At 45.7% G+C, this 16779-nt stretch overlaps 1 long non-coding RNA gene across 2 annotated transcripts in view; it reads left to right on the top strand.

Annotated features, from left to right (window-relative positions):
- LOC141091844 (uncharacterized) overlaps positions 1-12739 on the top strand; it is a 243768-nt gene extending 231029 nt beyond the window's left edge. For both annotated transcript variants that reach the window (XR_012232600.1, XR_012232601.1), the window contains exons 2-3: positions 9162-9344; positions 12172-12739. This is a non-coding gene — a long non-coding RNA (uncharacterized lncRNA). The remainder of the gene's footprint in view (positions 1-9161; positions 9345-12171) is intronic.
- The last annotated feature ends 4040 nt before the right edge of the window (positions 12740-16779 follow it).

The following is a 16779-nucleotide window of genomic DNA, read 5'->3' as shown; positions in this document are numbered from 1 at the left end:
ACAACCGACTTTTCCTCAAACGCGAAAAATGAACTGAATATCCTGATCAAAATTGGACATAACTAAAAAATAAAGTTGCAATCTGTAGTGCTACAGCATGTAAACATGAAATATATGAAATTTGAACTGCGCTACTGCACTAGATAAAAGGAAAAATGGTGATACTTAGCACATAATGTGGCTAATTCATGCATGCCCAGCAGCCAATGACAAGGCAATCTCTTGTTGCTGGGAACCTATCCTAATGTGACTCCTCTCCTAGACTGTAGCCCACATTTATACGGGTAGGTAGGATCCTGCTGTAATTAAAATTGCCATGGGCTAATGGGTGGAGTGATCAGCCAGAGAAGCTACTGTATATATAAATAACAAAAGACTGACCGTCACTTCAAAAAGGAGTTACTTAGCACAGAATTTGGCCAATTCTGTTACCTATGCAGAGATGGCTACTCTTAGTATGCACCTGTACACACCAGTTTTTGCTTGGAAGTGACGGTCAGTCATTGTTATCAAAATTGGTCATGTTTCTGTTTTTTTTCTGTGGAGCATTTGGTCCAAGGAAAATATTGGACATTTACACAGCCCCATAGACTATCATAATACATTTACATGGGTTATCTGTTAAAAAACACAGCACTTTTAGAAGAAAATCGATCATGTGCAAGAACCCTTAGGCTTCTTTCACACATCCGGCTTTGTGTCTCTGGCGCCGTGCGGCAAAAAGCCGTAGGGGCGGATCCGGGATGTGCCGGAGACACCGGATGCCTGTGTGGCCGGATACAGTGGCACCAACATTTAAAAGAGCAGTGCGAGACTCAGAGTATCCGCGCATGCGCTCTGAGAAAAACCGGTCCGGCGCTGTCAAAAAAAAGTTGCAGCGAACGTTTTTTGCAGATGCCGGACGGCTACTTTTTGCTGTATCCGGCAAAAACCGGATGCGCCGCATACCCATCCGGCACGGTGCAGTGACAATACAACTCTATGGGACAAAACTGGATCCGGTACCGGATCCAGTTGTTCCAAATTTCGCCGCACCGTGCCGGATTCAAAAAGCCGGATGTGTGAAAGCAGCCTTATAGGAGCACTGCACTCCAACCATAATCAAATATGACGTACATGTGTATGACAGCCTGACATCTTTTGGTCCTGGACGGACGAAACACCTTCTTTTAACTACTCTGATGAGTGTGTAGGGTCGGTGGTGGGGTGCCGAGCTGGGGGGTGATAGGGGGTGGTCCCACTTCTTACCGCGCAGAGATGATAACAGAGACACGATGAGGCAGATTCTGGGTGCAACAGGTCCAAGTTTATTTCATTACTTGCCGTCCGCCTGACGGCCTCCGCAGCACACCGCACGTTTCTTCACTTATCGGCCCTCCGTTTCCAGAGCCGTTTACACACCGTACTTTTACAATAGGGACGTACATATGCGTACTGTCCCTCCTTCACTTGTTCGACGCTCCTGACAGGTCCGCCACTGTGGCCGCCCTAAGCCCAATAACCAACAGCGCTTTCACTGGTCAGTCGTCGTGTCAAATACGGTATATGGCACTCACTGCCTCGTCTCTTCTGCGGTATCTTTCTGTCAGAACCACCCCCTGACGTTTCCTCTCCTCAGCCCCCTTGGTCGGATTCTCCTCAGGGCACACAGACTGGCGAAGTCCTCCTGTCACCTGGGCTCCCCCTGGGGACTGGAATCTTCTGGAACCCTCCCTCAGTATTTATAACTTCCCCGGTTCCTTGAAACTGTCACTAACTGTCACCACGCCCCCCATGACCAACGGTTTCTAAAGCCCTAAGCTGCTGTAAAGTCCTTTGCTCACACTCCACCCTGCCATCTAATGGTCATCCCAAGGTACTGCACGTCCACTACACTTTTCTAGTTGTTTCCCCACTGTAATCACTGTCTCCTACCTACACTGTGCAAACCTATCTTTCTTCACTCTGACTAGTCTGTCCGTCCGTCAGGTCACCTTCCCTACACTCCCCCTTCCTTTGTCCATTGTCGTCCTCGACAATCGTCATCCCTGCCTTCGTCGTTCTGAATCTACACCTACATTCTGTTGTCGGACCAGAAGTTGAGCCAGACCCACTATCTGCGGGGGCCGAACCATACTGGGAGCACTATGCTCTGAGCAGCCTACTGCTACTCACCAGCGCGCACGCCACATGACAACGTCTTTCAAATTGGGCAAGGTACACCCGTATTCTCTCTACGGCGTGTATCTTTCCCCTACTCTCCCCTACTGTTACCTTTCACTATCCGGTACGCCATGATCGAGGCCACTCACCTACCAGATCATTGCCGGCGCCCGCCTTTCCTTCTTCAGGGGTGTCAGTGGTGTTGGGGACCTGACCTAGGACGGCTGTCTTTCTCACATCTTCCCATTCATTTTCCTTCTTTCAATTACATGTCATGGTCGGCGTCCCGGTCTCCCAGACCTCAACTCTTAGATCCCTACCGGATCTCACACTTTCCTTTGGTCCCGCAGACCTTCCCTTACCCGGACCTGTTGCATTTTACTTTGCATATTATACATCATACAACTTTATAATAGCACAAGTACCCCATTTTTTATAATTTTTTTTTTCCATTTTCTCTTGCTTTTAAAACCAAAATATAACATAACATTGCATTTCCTCTTTCTTCCTCCCCCCCTTCCTTGGACCTGGACACTCCTCCACTTTTCCGTATCCCCGTTCTGTCAGGTAAACATATTTTCGTATATAAAGAACATAGAAAGAAGAAAGAAAGAGAGAGAGAAAATAGTTGCATCAGTTAAACAACAACAAAACTTTTTTCTAAATGCAACTGTCCTTATAATCTGCACAACGGTGCATCGAACTCCTGACAGTCTATACCACTCTCAATGGACAGAGGTGAGGGCTCCACGGGGATACTGAGGGTGTCCATTCAAGTCCTCTTCTTTTCCATGACGGCCTCTCCTTGAGTGTGGAGCAGGTTCCACACTTCCTGCTCCCGGGCCTTTTTCTTCCTGATCACCTCCGCTTCCCACACGGAGGGAACAGCACGGGCCCTGGAGTCCGGTGGGCGGGACTCCGCTGAAAAAGACCGCAAGACAGAAACGGCCGAAGATTTCTGCGGCCCAGCAGCCGCTGGGGTCAGGTGGCAAATGGGGAGAACCGGGTCCTCGGGGGCTGGAATCACAGGGCCCGCTAAATCGGTCGCAGCCGACTCCAGCAGCGGCATAACCGCGGCCTCAGGACAGGCCGCATCCACTACTTCCAACGGAGTCGGAGTAACGGCCGATTTCAACAATGCCGCTGCTATTAGCAGGGAAAGCGCAGCAGCATCTTCTTTGGGTGAGCTCTGCACTGGTGACTCCGGGCGGGGTAGTTCGGGGACATGAGCGGGGACCTCGCTCAGCTCTGCATACACCACGGGGCCCGTGGTAACTAGGCCTTCCGGTGCGCAGGGGGCCGCGTGCTGCAGCAGAATGGTGGGGGCCGCTTGCGGAGGCACTGGTAGGGCCGGGGGTACTCTCACCTTCCCCGGCGTTGCGGCCTCCGTTTCATCATCACGCAGTTTCCCCCGCAGCCTCCGTTCCTTGCTCCACTGTCCTGCGGGCCTTCCCTCCAGACTCGGGGGCTCCGCTGAGAAGTCCTCTGCTGGTATTGGTGGCAGCCGTTCTCGCTGACTCCCCTCAGGCTCCGCTCCCCGGCTCAGCATCCCGCTGCCTGCCCGTAAATCTGAAGATGACTTCTGGTGCAGCTCCATCTCTCGCCGCCATTGCCACTCTAGGCGGCCGATGCCCCGACACCCGCAGCATCTCATACCGTCCGTTGGGCAGCACTCGAATGGCGTCAGACAGCCGCAGCCAAGTTTTTCTTCTGTGCCACTCCTCCTGCTGGGTGGGGCGTTGGCAGACCTTTCCATCCATCTGCCAGGGTCCAATATATGGAAACGTCGGTCTCCGGGCATATATTGCTTCCTTTTGGGGTACGTTGGAGGGGGTCCCAGTCCATTCTGAACAACTGCAAACACCCGGACCTCTCCTCTGCGCTGAAGTAATACCGCCATCTTGGGCAGAATCAGCTACTGCCTTGGATCCTCTGCAAGCAACACAGATCCGACACAGCGTCCCAATTTGTAATCCACAGGTCAGTAATTTTTAGTCCACAGGTGTTTATAATCCGAAATAGAGCAGTCCAAGTTTTCCTCAGTCCTTCAGTTGCAGGCCTGCCGCAGAAGATAGCGTATTAGCGGCGGCGATCCTGCCGACTACGCCAAATGTAGGGTCGGTGGTGGGGTGCCGAGCTGGGGGGTGATAGGGGGTGGTCCCACTTCTTACCGCGCAGAGATGATAACAGAGACACGATGAGGCAGATTCTGGGTGCAACAGGTCCAAGTTTATTTCATTACTTGCCGTCCGCCTGACGGCCTCCGCAGCACACCGCACGTTTCTTCACTTATCGGCCCTCCGTTTCCAGAGCCGTTTACACACCGTACTTTTACAATAGGGACGTACATATGCGTACTGTCCCTCCTTCACTTGTTCGACGCTCCTGACAGGTCCGCCACTGTGGCCGCCCTAAGCCCAATAACCAACAGCGCTTTCACTGGTCAGTCGTCGTGTCAAATACGGTATATGGCACTCACTGCCTCGTCTCTTCTGCGGTATCTTTCTGTCAGGACCACCCCCTGACGTTTCCTCTCCTCAGCCCCCTTGGTCGGATTCTCCTCAGGGCACACAGACTGGCGAAGTCCTCCTGTCACCTGGGCTCCCCCTGGGGACTGGAATCTTCTGGAACCCTCCCTCAGTATTTATAACTTCCCCGGTTCCTTGAAACTGTCACTAACTGTCACCACGCCCCCCATGACCAACGGTTTCTAAAGCCCTAAGCTGCTGTAAAGTCCTTTGCTCACACTCCACCCTGCCATCTAATGGTCATCCCAAGGTACTGCACGTCCACTACACTTTTCTAGTTGTTTCCCCACTGTAATCACTGTCTCCTACCTACACTGTGCAAACCTATCTTTCTTCACTCTGACTAGTCCGTCCGTCCGTCAGGTCACCTTCCCTACAAGTGCGTTAACTAAACACTTTGGGAGTTACTGAGGAGACATCCACCGGTATGGTAGGATGCAGCATTAAGCCAATCTGCTGTTTAAGCCTCCATGTAGATCTGCTGATACTGTTTCAATTTATCGTGTTTAATATTGATACCGCATGTCTGTGTAATGGCCCTGGGAATCAGTAAGTTTATACCCCATCTGGCCTCGTTATTACTATATTGCGGGTTTGAACAATCAGGGTATCCCTTGCCTTGGACACCCAGTGTGATACTAGTATGCCTGACGTATTTGGGAACTAATATACAAAATTTTAGTCCACAGATTATTATTATAAACTGGCACTTCAATAGCATAAATCTACCAAAAAACGGACTTACATCATACAGTTGCCGATAAAGCGATCCAGAAAAATAATTAAAATATATTTTTTATTAATAAATTATTTAAAATTTAAACAACATTATACTAATTTCTAAAAAAACAAAATAACCCAGTAGAAGGGCAGGACACGCTCACCAAAATTATATATAGTGTAAATAATTTAGGACCAAAGATGACACAGTACAATTAATATTCTATTAGAGATAAGACAAATAATTCCCAATTAATAAAATAATTAAAAAATATATTGATTCCCGCAAAAAATTATTATGATGCAGCCATATAAAGGATGTGATAATTTACCCATAAATCAACAAATTACCAATGTACCAATGTAAACAATGACTGCAGCATATTTCAAAGTACATACCATATATATATATATAAAAGTTAATACCACCAATGTGCAACTTTAACAAAATTAACAAATTACCTAGAGACAATTAAATCTTCTAAAGTGACCATTGTGCACATAGAGATTACCCATAATAGGGTTAATACCAACCGATATAAAATATAAAGCAATTAAATCAAGTAAAGTGACTGCTGTGCGCATACAGATTACTCCTAACAGGGTTAATGACACCAATGTGCAAATGTAACAAAATTACTTAGAGACGGTTAAATCTTCTATAGTGACTGATATGCACATACAGGTTGCCCATAACTGGATTAATACCCAAAAGAAAATGATCACATGAGTATATTATTCACCTAAATCAGCGGGGTGCCGATTACAGAAGCAGCGTGTCCACCTTCTCCACCCCAACGCGCGTTTCGCAATGGCTTCTTCCGGGGGCCATCCACCGGTATGGTAGGATGCAGCATTAAGCCAATCTGCTGTTTAAGCCTCCATGTAGATCTGGTGATACTGATCCAATTTATTGTGTTTAATATTGGTACCGCATGTCTGTGTAATGGCCCTGGGAATCAGTAAGTTTATACCCCATCTGGCCTCGTTATTACTATATTGCGGGTTTGAACAATCAGGGTATCCCTTGCCTTGAACACCCAGTGTGATACTAGTATGCCTGACGTATTTGGGAACTAGCAGTATGCTCTTAGTAATATCTGTTGTCATGTTATCTCTCAAGGTACTAACAACTATACAAGGGTGTCAGAGACATTTGAGACCAACTACTCTCTATAATTATAATGCAACATATAGTTGTTTTTTGATTATATATTGCAAAAATAGTACGCTATACAACAGAATTGATCCTTTGCCACAAGTGTATGACAATTCAGCTCAGAGTAATTGATCCTGAATATCCACAGTATATATTGATGAACAAATCTCTTGGCACATGATCTGATTTATTTGGGCTATGACATATGTTCTAATTTGGTGCAGTTATTATCACTGGCTTTATTAATAATTGCAAACTGCAAGTCTGAGCACGATTGATGTGGCAAAGAGTATTATACGTCAATCTTTGAAAAGGCTAATTTGAATGATCGGGTGCCATATATGTGTAATTATGTCTGTTTGTTCTGCACTTTGCACTTTTTAGACATATTTTTATATAAATAACAATAAAAGTTATATTATAATTTCACTGAAAATACTATACAATCTCAATTTCACAGCTACTACTATATAATTTCCTAGTGAATATAGGGAGATGCCAGGCGAGTGGTGCAAAAGGTGAGGGGGAAACAGGAAAGGGGGGGCCCTGACGATAGGGAGAGGGGGAGATGGTGACCCCTCAACAGTCACCTAATGCTGAACCCTGCGCTCCCTATTGCCCTAGACAGGTCCTTCCCCCCCCAGGTGCCGTCATGTGCCGAAGCCCTGGCTGACCCTCAGCTTTGACCTGGCTACTGACATGGGCAGCAAGACACTAGTTTTACTGCTATTACAAGACAACACAGAGAAGGAGACAAGCAGGAGAAAACACACAAACAAATAGAATTCCACGGTTTAATGGAAAACACAACAGCTTCTCCAGGAACACCTTTCCCCAGAGAAGTCAGGTTCAGGATAGAAACTCTATTGCTGGCAAGAGTGGAAGCCACGAGTGGGTATGAATAATGAAGAGAAGTGGTCCCAATGTGCAACAGCTGAGACCAAAGGCCAAATGCAATCTCAGCAGATTTAAACCAGGAACTCTTAACCCCTTCTATACCATAAGAAACAATAAACCTGCACCACTCATGTGAATGGCCGCGTAGACTCCAAAGAGAACCTGTGATCAGCTAATCTCCGTGATCTTGTGATCCCAGATGCACCACAGATCCCACCAGAGTGCAACACATTTGTGAAAGTACTATTAATTTATTTCAAAAAAATAACAGATAAATATGCTTTAAAAGTGATCCCCCCCCCTTTCTTTAATAAAATATGACTTTTTGTTGACTGGGGAAAAAAAATTTCTTATAACATTATTGGTCTCTGCTGTTTTGGAATAAGGATACAAATCACTGTCTTGTTGTGGAAGCTTAATCAGGAATAGTCATACAAGTTGATTCAAGAGGAAAGAAAATGCTCAAAAACATTTTATATTGCAATGTTGTCTTCATTTACTGTAAAAGTCATGATGACTACAAAAGAGACAAAGAACAGTTGATGAATAACATCTGCGTAAACTCTGATCAAAGGATGTATACTGTAAGTCATAAGATGGTACAGCAGTACACTTATTGTCTGCTGCAAAGCCTCTAAATTTGAGAAAAAGTAAAATATCCCTCTTGAAAGATCATTATCAGCCACCATTTATACGTTCAGCAATAATATTTAGCGTGGAGTGATATAAAATGCAACAGTACTATATTTTTGTGAAATTTCAGAATATGGGTTTCCTGATCTGGCAAACGTTCAAAATTGTAGAAATTTTACTATGTCATCAGGGATACATGTGCTTTAGGGCTCGTGCACACGACTGTAAAAATCAGATGAGTGCTATCCTTTGTTTGATCCCCATGTTATTCTATGAGGCCGTGCACATGTCAGATTTTTCGCTAGGATCAGAAAAAACAAAAAATTGCAGCAGTACGTAAAGTTGCATCTGATTCGAATTGTACTCACTCAGCCATTCATGTCTATGGGTCCGTGGGAAGAATCAAACTGCACTCAGATGACATCCAAGTGAGGTCCAATTTTCACAAAAAGCCTGAATGGAGAAGGTGGAGAATTTTTTTTGTTTTTTTTTGTTTTAATTCTCCTCACCCGAGAAATCAGAGTTTGATCACGTAGCTCCAATTCACTTACATAGGAGCTGAGCTGCAGTGAACAGATCTGTGCTCTTTGGCTCCCTTCACTATTTATATTTAGACAGCACTATAAAAATAACTGAACAATGGGGTTTCCAGATGTTGGATTCCCACCTATCTGATACTGATCATTTATTAAGAAAGGTCATCAATATTGTAAGCCCACAAACCACATTTACTTAATGTCCATGTCTAACCCACATTTATTTTTAGGTCCTGCATTATGGTACTTATTTCTATGGGACAACTCCTTTAAGTAACAGATTTTTGGAATAATGCTTATTATTGAATATATTGCAACAACTACTATTTACTGCTGTTTAATGGTGCATGAGTTTCTTTCTCCAGCAATAGTGGTATATTGCCAGTAAAGCACTGTTTCAGTTCACTTTGTGTGTAGCTGATGCACAGTTTTACTTTCACTTTGCAAGATGACAGACAAGATGCTAAGATCCTAAGCTGTAATAAATACCAGTTGTAAGCTGTGTTATCTTTATTCCTTAATAAATATATATTCACTTTTGAACAGCTGGACAGTACAGAGACTACTCCACTGCCAACATCTGGCCCAGAGACCCAGACATCCAGAGACTCAAAGACCCAGAAAACTGCCGAGAAAAAAGAGAACACAGTGTACTAAGAAGAAGCTTCCGCACTAGCAGCTATTGGTGACTTAAGTGATTGTAAATCGACAAGTGGCTATTTGTTCAAGGTTGGAGAAAGTTCAATTTCTTGGTCTAGCAGAAACCTGGTGTCTGTAGCCTAAACCAATTATTAGTAAATCTGCATTAAACTTGCATTCAGTGAAAAGAGCAATGCAAGAACCAAACACATTGATGTTAAACATCATCACCTGCATGATTTGATAGAACTTGGCATAGTTGAGTTTGTATATTGTGGAACTGACCAGATGATAGCTGATGTTATGACAAAGCCTCTCCCAAGAGCCAAATTTGAAGAATTCAGAATCTATGGGACTAACAGCATAAGTGTGACGCTAGTCATTTCTCACAGTTAAGCCGTGAGTCAGAGTAGTCAAGGAAAAGACAAAAGCATAGTCAGGTAATGTTCCGAGGTCAGAGTACTGGGAGGATAACGGAGTACTGGAAGGACAATAGAGGTGACCCCCCCACACCATTTTTTTTATTTATTTATTTATTGCACAGGTGTCTGCTGGTGAATAATTCCATCATTGTGTGAGCAAATACGTGGGATGCAGTGACGGTCAGGAGGCAGAGCAAGGGTTAACAGGTTTAATAAACAGGGGAATACTCCACGCAGGGTGGTAAAGGATTAAACAAGGGATTGAACAGTATAAATGGCAAAAGACTATGGTGAGTTGAAGAACAACGGTACAGATCACGACTGTTCTGATGAAAGTCACTGGTTCCTCAGTCCATGAAGTGAATAGTGCCGGCAATGGCTGGCACGGTGTCCTTTCCATTGGGGTCCAATATACAACAATACCCCATCTTCTGGTGACAGTGATCGGTCTCCGGTACCTTCCACTACCCCTAGTCCATGTGCTGAAGTAGCTGACAAGGGTGAGGGCCACAGTCTTGTACTAGCTCAATGTGGCTCGGCAACTATATTCTGGCAAAGTCAGGGCACAGGTGTCTGAGTAAATATTCGCTGATAGCATCAGGGTGTAGATAACGGTCACACACCCGGTCTCTTTCAGGCAGCACACGCGCGGTACTCACGGGCTCGAAGTATCTGGCACCTTGCTTTATGGTGGTCACTGGGCACACATTGCATGTCTCTCCCTCTCTTGTCCCCGCTATTGGTGGCGGGTGACGGTGGACACTGACCGACATAATGCTGGTGCTCCAAGGTTGGAGCACTCCTCTCTATGGTTTCTGCAGCACACCTGGCCCTTCTCTCTGCTGCAGCATGGCCAGCTCGGCTCTGCTGTGTGTGCACAACTCTGCTCTGTGTGCAAAGCTCGGCTCTGCTCTGTGGCGGTCCCTCTGCAGGCGACGGGGCTCTCTCTATGCGGCCTGTTGCAGCGCCGATCCTCTGTGGTGGGGGAGGGGAAACAGAGCACGCCTCTCACTTTTCTGCGTGCTGCACTCCATTGGTGCCAAACTGACCTGTTGAGTGCGCTTATCCCTTTTATTCCCTTCTGCTGCGCACGCTTTCCTCCTTTCTCTCCCCACCCTCCTGGGTCAAGAGGTTGGTCTGGCTCACTCAAGCTTCCCCCTGGGAACAGGGGAAGGTCCGCATCACTCCAGAGTCGCCCTGGGAACAGGGGATGCAGCCTTTTCAGTTCCACACCTGGCATGCAGGTACCCGCGGTCCGGTCGTCCCCCTTACAATTCTACACCTGCTCTTGCTGCTATCTGCGACAGCAGGTATAGGATGATGATGATGAGAGTAGTACTGTCATCAGCCGACGCCTGTGAGTGGCGGTAACCTTTTTACCACCGGTTACAGCTGCTGGCTCACATGCTGTCATCTGACAGTGTGGGAACAGCAGTGCTCTGACCGGCAGTAACGAACTTACCACCGATCAGAGCCACCGGTGTTTCACGCGCTGTCACACAGATGACAGCATAGGAAACAACCAATGTTTGGGCTGCCGAATCAGAACAGTAACACAGACTTTTTGCTGGTAAAAACGCTTAAAAACCACTTATGTGGGTACACAGCCTTATAAATGGATATTGCTGAATAGTTCTTGTAAAAACATGAACTTTTGAAATTTACTGCTTTCTAAAATTTGCAGTTATTTTTGAGATATGTTTTCATATCCATTCTTTTGCTTTCTGATTTTGTACCATAATATTCCTAGTTCTAACCCAGCTTCCTGTCTACCACTGCCAGCCGGAACCACCATCCAGCAGCTGACTCTGTGGCACCAGCCTAGGGTCACCTGCGTAAGTCTACATCTCTGCACTGGATTTAAAGGGTTAATGTCAGGGCAACCCCTGGCATCTAGTAAATGGAGAAGCTTGCGCTAACCCTGTTCATGGTAATAATTTTTAGAGCTGCCAGGCAACTACTGACAGAGCCCCATAACATCGGGACTATGAAGTAAAAGGGCGATCATGGCCAGCTTCAGAACTTTACTTACAAGCTCAATAGTAAAGAACTTGTAAGCACTGTCCATATTCTGTTGTCTGGCAACTGTGGCTGGTCTCCTAGGCAATGTACTAGAAGCAAAAGAAAAATGTTAATATCTCGAGAGTGGACGATAATTTTAATAAGTCGTAAATTGCAAAATTGCTTGTATTTACGAGCACTATCTGACAATGCTGATTTTTAAAGATGGGTATAACCCTTTAGTTTAAAGGAATTAGTTTATTTTTTCACAATGGTGTATGGTTAGGTTACTTTTCATAGATTCTGGGAATTTGGAATCTGCTCTGGCTCAGTCTCTACTCACATGGTTTTTTATGAGTCCCTCAAAAGATATATATTTTTTATTATCATTATTTTTACCTGAAGTCAACATTTATAGCCAAAAGACAAAGTCATTTCTCTCCTCTCAGATCCTCCTGGCAGACAACATTTTAAACAAGTGCTTTGTATTGCAGGTGTTAAAACTCCAAGGACCCTTGTCAGATATCAGATGCAGACATCAGAGAAGAGAGAGCGAATTCTTGCGCTGGGTCCCAATGGTTATAAATCACAGGCTTTTGTGATTCTGACAGACTGCAATACTAGATGCTTAGAGCAGAAACAGCAACCGCTGGGGCTTGATCCTAACCCAAACACTGCAAATACATGACCCAAATGAGATGTTATCAATGCTGCTTTGTGGCTTGCTGTCAAACATAGGGAATGAGTGCACTGATAAACTTGGCCTAATATTTATGAACTGAGGTGTTATGTCACGAAGAGGAATGTATCACTGGCTAAGATCTCCTCTTAAAACTACGCCCAGCTAACAGCCGATGAGACAATACATTGGTGCTTCAGTGACCCAACAGGTTGACAGAAACATTCTAATATAATGGGTTGTAAAATTCATTCGTTGGGTAAAAAAATTGGAAAACAAAAAAATTGCCGGATAGCGTTCGAAACGAGTCATTTTTTTTCCATCCACGTATTATTGCGATGTTTTAAGAATTGTTTTAGTAAAGAAAAATGTTTTTATTATTATCCAGGAGCTGGAACAACCTCCATTTTTTTCTTTTACTTTTCCACTTACAGCCTCAATTTGGTTTCAAGTAAACTGGACATCCCCGATGCGGCAGTGAGCTGGCTTTTTTCTTAAGAAATTGTTAAAGCACTTGCATTACTCTTCTGCAATATTATAATTGTTCCCTACATGATGCAGTAATAGACAGGACAGTTATTCCTATTTCAACTGCCTTAAAGGGATTTTCCCATGAATATAGTTAATTTTAATCAACATTTTAATCAATAGATCTTGGAATAATAGTCTCCCCATTGGATGTGTTTTGTTTTTTTTTAAATGTTCCTGTGCTGAGATAATCTTATAGTTGTGCCCCTGCTGTGTACTGTGTAATATCTGTGTCCTGACCGTGCAGGAACATGGTCTGATCATACCACAACTCCTGGACAAGGGAGGACGCAAAAGAGAATATACAGACAGAACAGCATGCGATCGCAGCTGATTCTTTCTTTGAGGCATTGCATTGCTTAAAAATAGGCAGGGAAATGTTTTTGCCTAACAAAAAAAATCAGCTACGATCCCAAGTTGTCCTGTGTGTATACTCTTCAGTTTCCTCCACAGCCCAAGAGATGTGCTATGATCCGACCATGTTCCTGTATGGTCTGACACAGCCATTACAGAGTGCACAGCAGGGGTCCATTTATAAGATTATCTCAGCACAGGAACTGTTGTGAGCTCATCTGTTCATTCATCTTTTGTGTCCGAGGATCTCCCTCTTCTGCTGAAGGAAGGTAGTGAGGCTGATTTGGATGAAAGTAATCAAACACCTGATCAGGTGGACTGTGACTGGGTAATGGGAACTACAGACTGGATATAAGGCAGATGACGCCCTTCTGAGTCTCTGGTGATTTCTCTGCTGGATTCTTGGAGACCAGTCTGATTCCTGCTTCCCAAAGATAAGTTTTTGCTCTGCTATTGAACTTATTAGTTTTGGTTTTGTTTACCTTGTTTTTTTTAGATCAGCTATCCCCGGCCGGGGGTGTGCTGGATTCTTTTTCCTTGATCAGTGTTCTCCTTTGCTCTGCTTCCAGAATATTCTGAGTGTTGATATAGGGTTTGAAGTCTAGTGACTTCAGGGTCCTTTTTGCTTATCAGTTGTGTTGGTATTATTTTTAGCAGGGTTTTCTCGGATTGCAGACAGCAGCTTTTCTGTCCTGTCCTTTTTAGTTAGCTTGGGCCCCATCGTTTGCTCAACCTATCTTTCTATCTGTGTTAGTGTTTTCATCTTGCTTCACCGTCATTATATGTTGGGGGCTGCCTATTGCTTTGGGGTCTACTCTGGGGCAGTCAGTTTTTCCCTTTTCTCTCTTTAGGCTTATTTAGATCTCCGGCTGTGACGAGGTGTCTAGGATCACCGTAGGAACACTCCACGGCTACTGCTAGTTGTGTGATAGGATCAGGGGTCTGCAATCCGCTAGTTTCCAACCTCTCTGATTTTCTGGGCTGAGCTTGTGTTTTGTTTTTCCTCCTCGGTGACTCAATCATAACAGGAACATTTTATTTTTAAAAACTCATCCAATTGTGGGACTAATTATTATTCCAAGATCTATTGATTAAAATGTGCTTTGTTTGTTTGATTTCGGTCAGAGTTTCATCTGAGTTGTATTAGTGCTTGGTCCCAGTTTCAACAGTTTTTCTCACCTTCTGCACCTTCTACTACCTAACAGTCTGTGAAAATCAGACCAGATTCGGGTGGGATCTGAGTGCAGTGTAAGGCGGCCAGGGTGGTAGTCATGGCAATAAGCTGCAGTGTTCCCAAACTCTGGTGCTCCACAGATGAAATGTTAAGTCCCTTCTGCATGTGCAGCATGTACCACAGCACACTTACAGGCTCTGTCAGATTCCCCTCAGCTGCTGTCATGTCGGCTCCGCATCCATGAGCTCCACAAATCACTTCAGAGATGAGGTCTTTTTCCAACAGCTTAACTTTACTAGACCGCAGTATATTCATCACACGGGCAGCACAATTCACACAGAGCCACATATTCTGCACTTTCCCTGCCTTCCGGTCAGACTCTATTCTTTCTGTAATCTCTCTCTCTTTCCTCCCGACATTCGCTGCTGTACCTCTAGTCAAACTCTGTTCTGTCCATGCCTTCCTTTTCCCTGCCATCTAGGCAGTCTCTTTGGACAGTCCGTGTCTCATCTGTGCCTTTCACGTCACCAGCTCCCTGTCAGCCCCTTGTCCAGTTCCAATTGGAAAAGGTGTCGGGAACGCCATCTCAGCTGCTCCCGCCCTGGTCTTAGACCCCACATTCTTCTTGGGGATGAGCTGGTGCCTGACTGAACTATTCTCCATCTGGGGCCCCTTACTGCCATCACAGCTTTATCCCCACTGCCAGCAATCCATCTGGACTCACTACTGCATGCACCCTGCCCTGGGCAAGGCTGCCCAGGCTTCTGCCTCTAATCAGGAGTGCTCATCTTGTACCTCCCTGCTCTGTGCTGCTCTGCTCTATGACCCTTCCAATTTGCTTAACCCCTATGCTGCCTGCATGTAACACTCTTATCTCTTCTATAATGTACCCCCTCTATTCTAACCCCACTTTTACTCTATGCTAACTTCTATCCCTAATCCTAAATATAGTACATGACATTACATTGCATAAATGTTACATTTCACAAAAATAAACAATGAGGTTCCTCATGTAATCATGTGAACAGCTTCTAGGGAAGAGGAGGTAGGTGAGCTTCCCCGCCACCTCCTTACAGCTGTATGATTTTTTTCACAGACCCTTAAGGCTCCTTTACATTTAGCAATGCACCAGCATTCCCGACCACGATACGACTCGGTCAGGATCGCTGGTGCATCGCTAAATGGTTGCTAGTGAGCTTCCAAACAGGCAGATCTCACAGCGACGCAGCAGCGGTCGTTACTTACCTTTCAGACGCGGCGATCCTGACGTCCTCCCGCCCACGTCCAAGCATCGCTCGTCAGCGCCAGCAGAAAGCCCAGCAGGAAGCGCCCGACGAGAAATGGAGCTGCACGATGTCCTGCGATCAGCGACAGACAGCGGGGGAGCCGGTTGGAGGTAAGTATCACACATAGCGATATCGCTAGCAATATCGCTGCTGCGTCACAAAATCGGTGACACTTTAGCGATATCGCTATGTGTAAAGGCCCCTTTAGACTTACATCGCTGATGTTGATCCAACACTTGGATGAATATGGGACATGTCTCCTCGATTTTGCACTCACCACTCTGTCAGCGAAAAATCACGGACATTTCAATTACTCCATTCACTGAAAAACATGGATAACACTCATACACAAAAAATGGATGTCTGAGTAAAGGCCCCGTCACATTAAAGGCCCCTTTACATTTAGCGATGCACCAGCTATCCCGACAACGATACGACCCGGTCAGGATCGCTGGTGCATCGCTAAATGGTCGCTAGTGAGCTGCCAAACAGGCAGATCTCACAGCGAAGTAGCAATGCAGCAGCGGTCGTTACTTACCTTTCAGACGCGGCGATCCTGACGTCCTCCCGCCCTTGTCTACGCGCTGCTCGTTGGCGCCAGCAGGAAGCCCAGCAGGAAGAAACAGCGACAGACAGCGGGGGAGCCGGTCGGAGGTAAGTATCACACATAGCGATATCGCTGCTGTGTCACAAAATCAGTGACGCTTTAGCGATATCGCTAGCGATATCGCTATGTGTAAAGGCCCCTTTAGCGAGATCGCTAGCAATATCGCTAAAGCGTCACCGATTTTGTGATGCAGCAGCGATATTGCTAGCGATATCGCTATGTGTGAGACTTACCCCCGACCGGCTCCCCCGCTGGTTATCGCTGATCGCGCGAAAACATCCTAGGCCATTTCTCGTCGGCCGCTTCCTGCTGGGCTTTCTGCTGGCGCCGACGAGCGATGCATGGAAGCAGGCGGGAGGATGTCTTCATCGCCGCGTCTGACAGGTAAGTAACGACCGCTACTGTGTCGCTTCATCGCTTGTAAGATCTGCCTGTTTGGCAGCTCACTAGTGACCACTTAGTGATGCACCAGCG

The sequence above is a fragment of the Dendrobates tinctorius genome, unplaced genomic scaffold (assembly GCF_039654945.1).
Source record: "Dendrobates tinctorius isolate UK_male_01 unplaced genomic scaffold, ASM3965494v1 ptg000056l, whole genome shotgun sequence".
In the NCBI taxonomy this organism is placed as follows: domain Eukaryota; kingdom Metazoa; phylum Chordata; class Amphibia; order Anura; family Dendrobatidae; genus Dendrobates; species Dendrobates tinctorius.
This window is presented reverse-complemented; position numbering and strand designations above follow the sequence as displayed.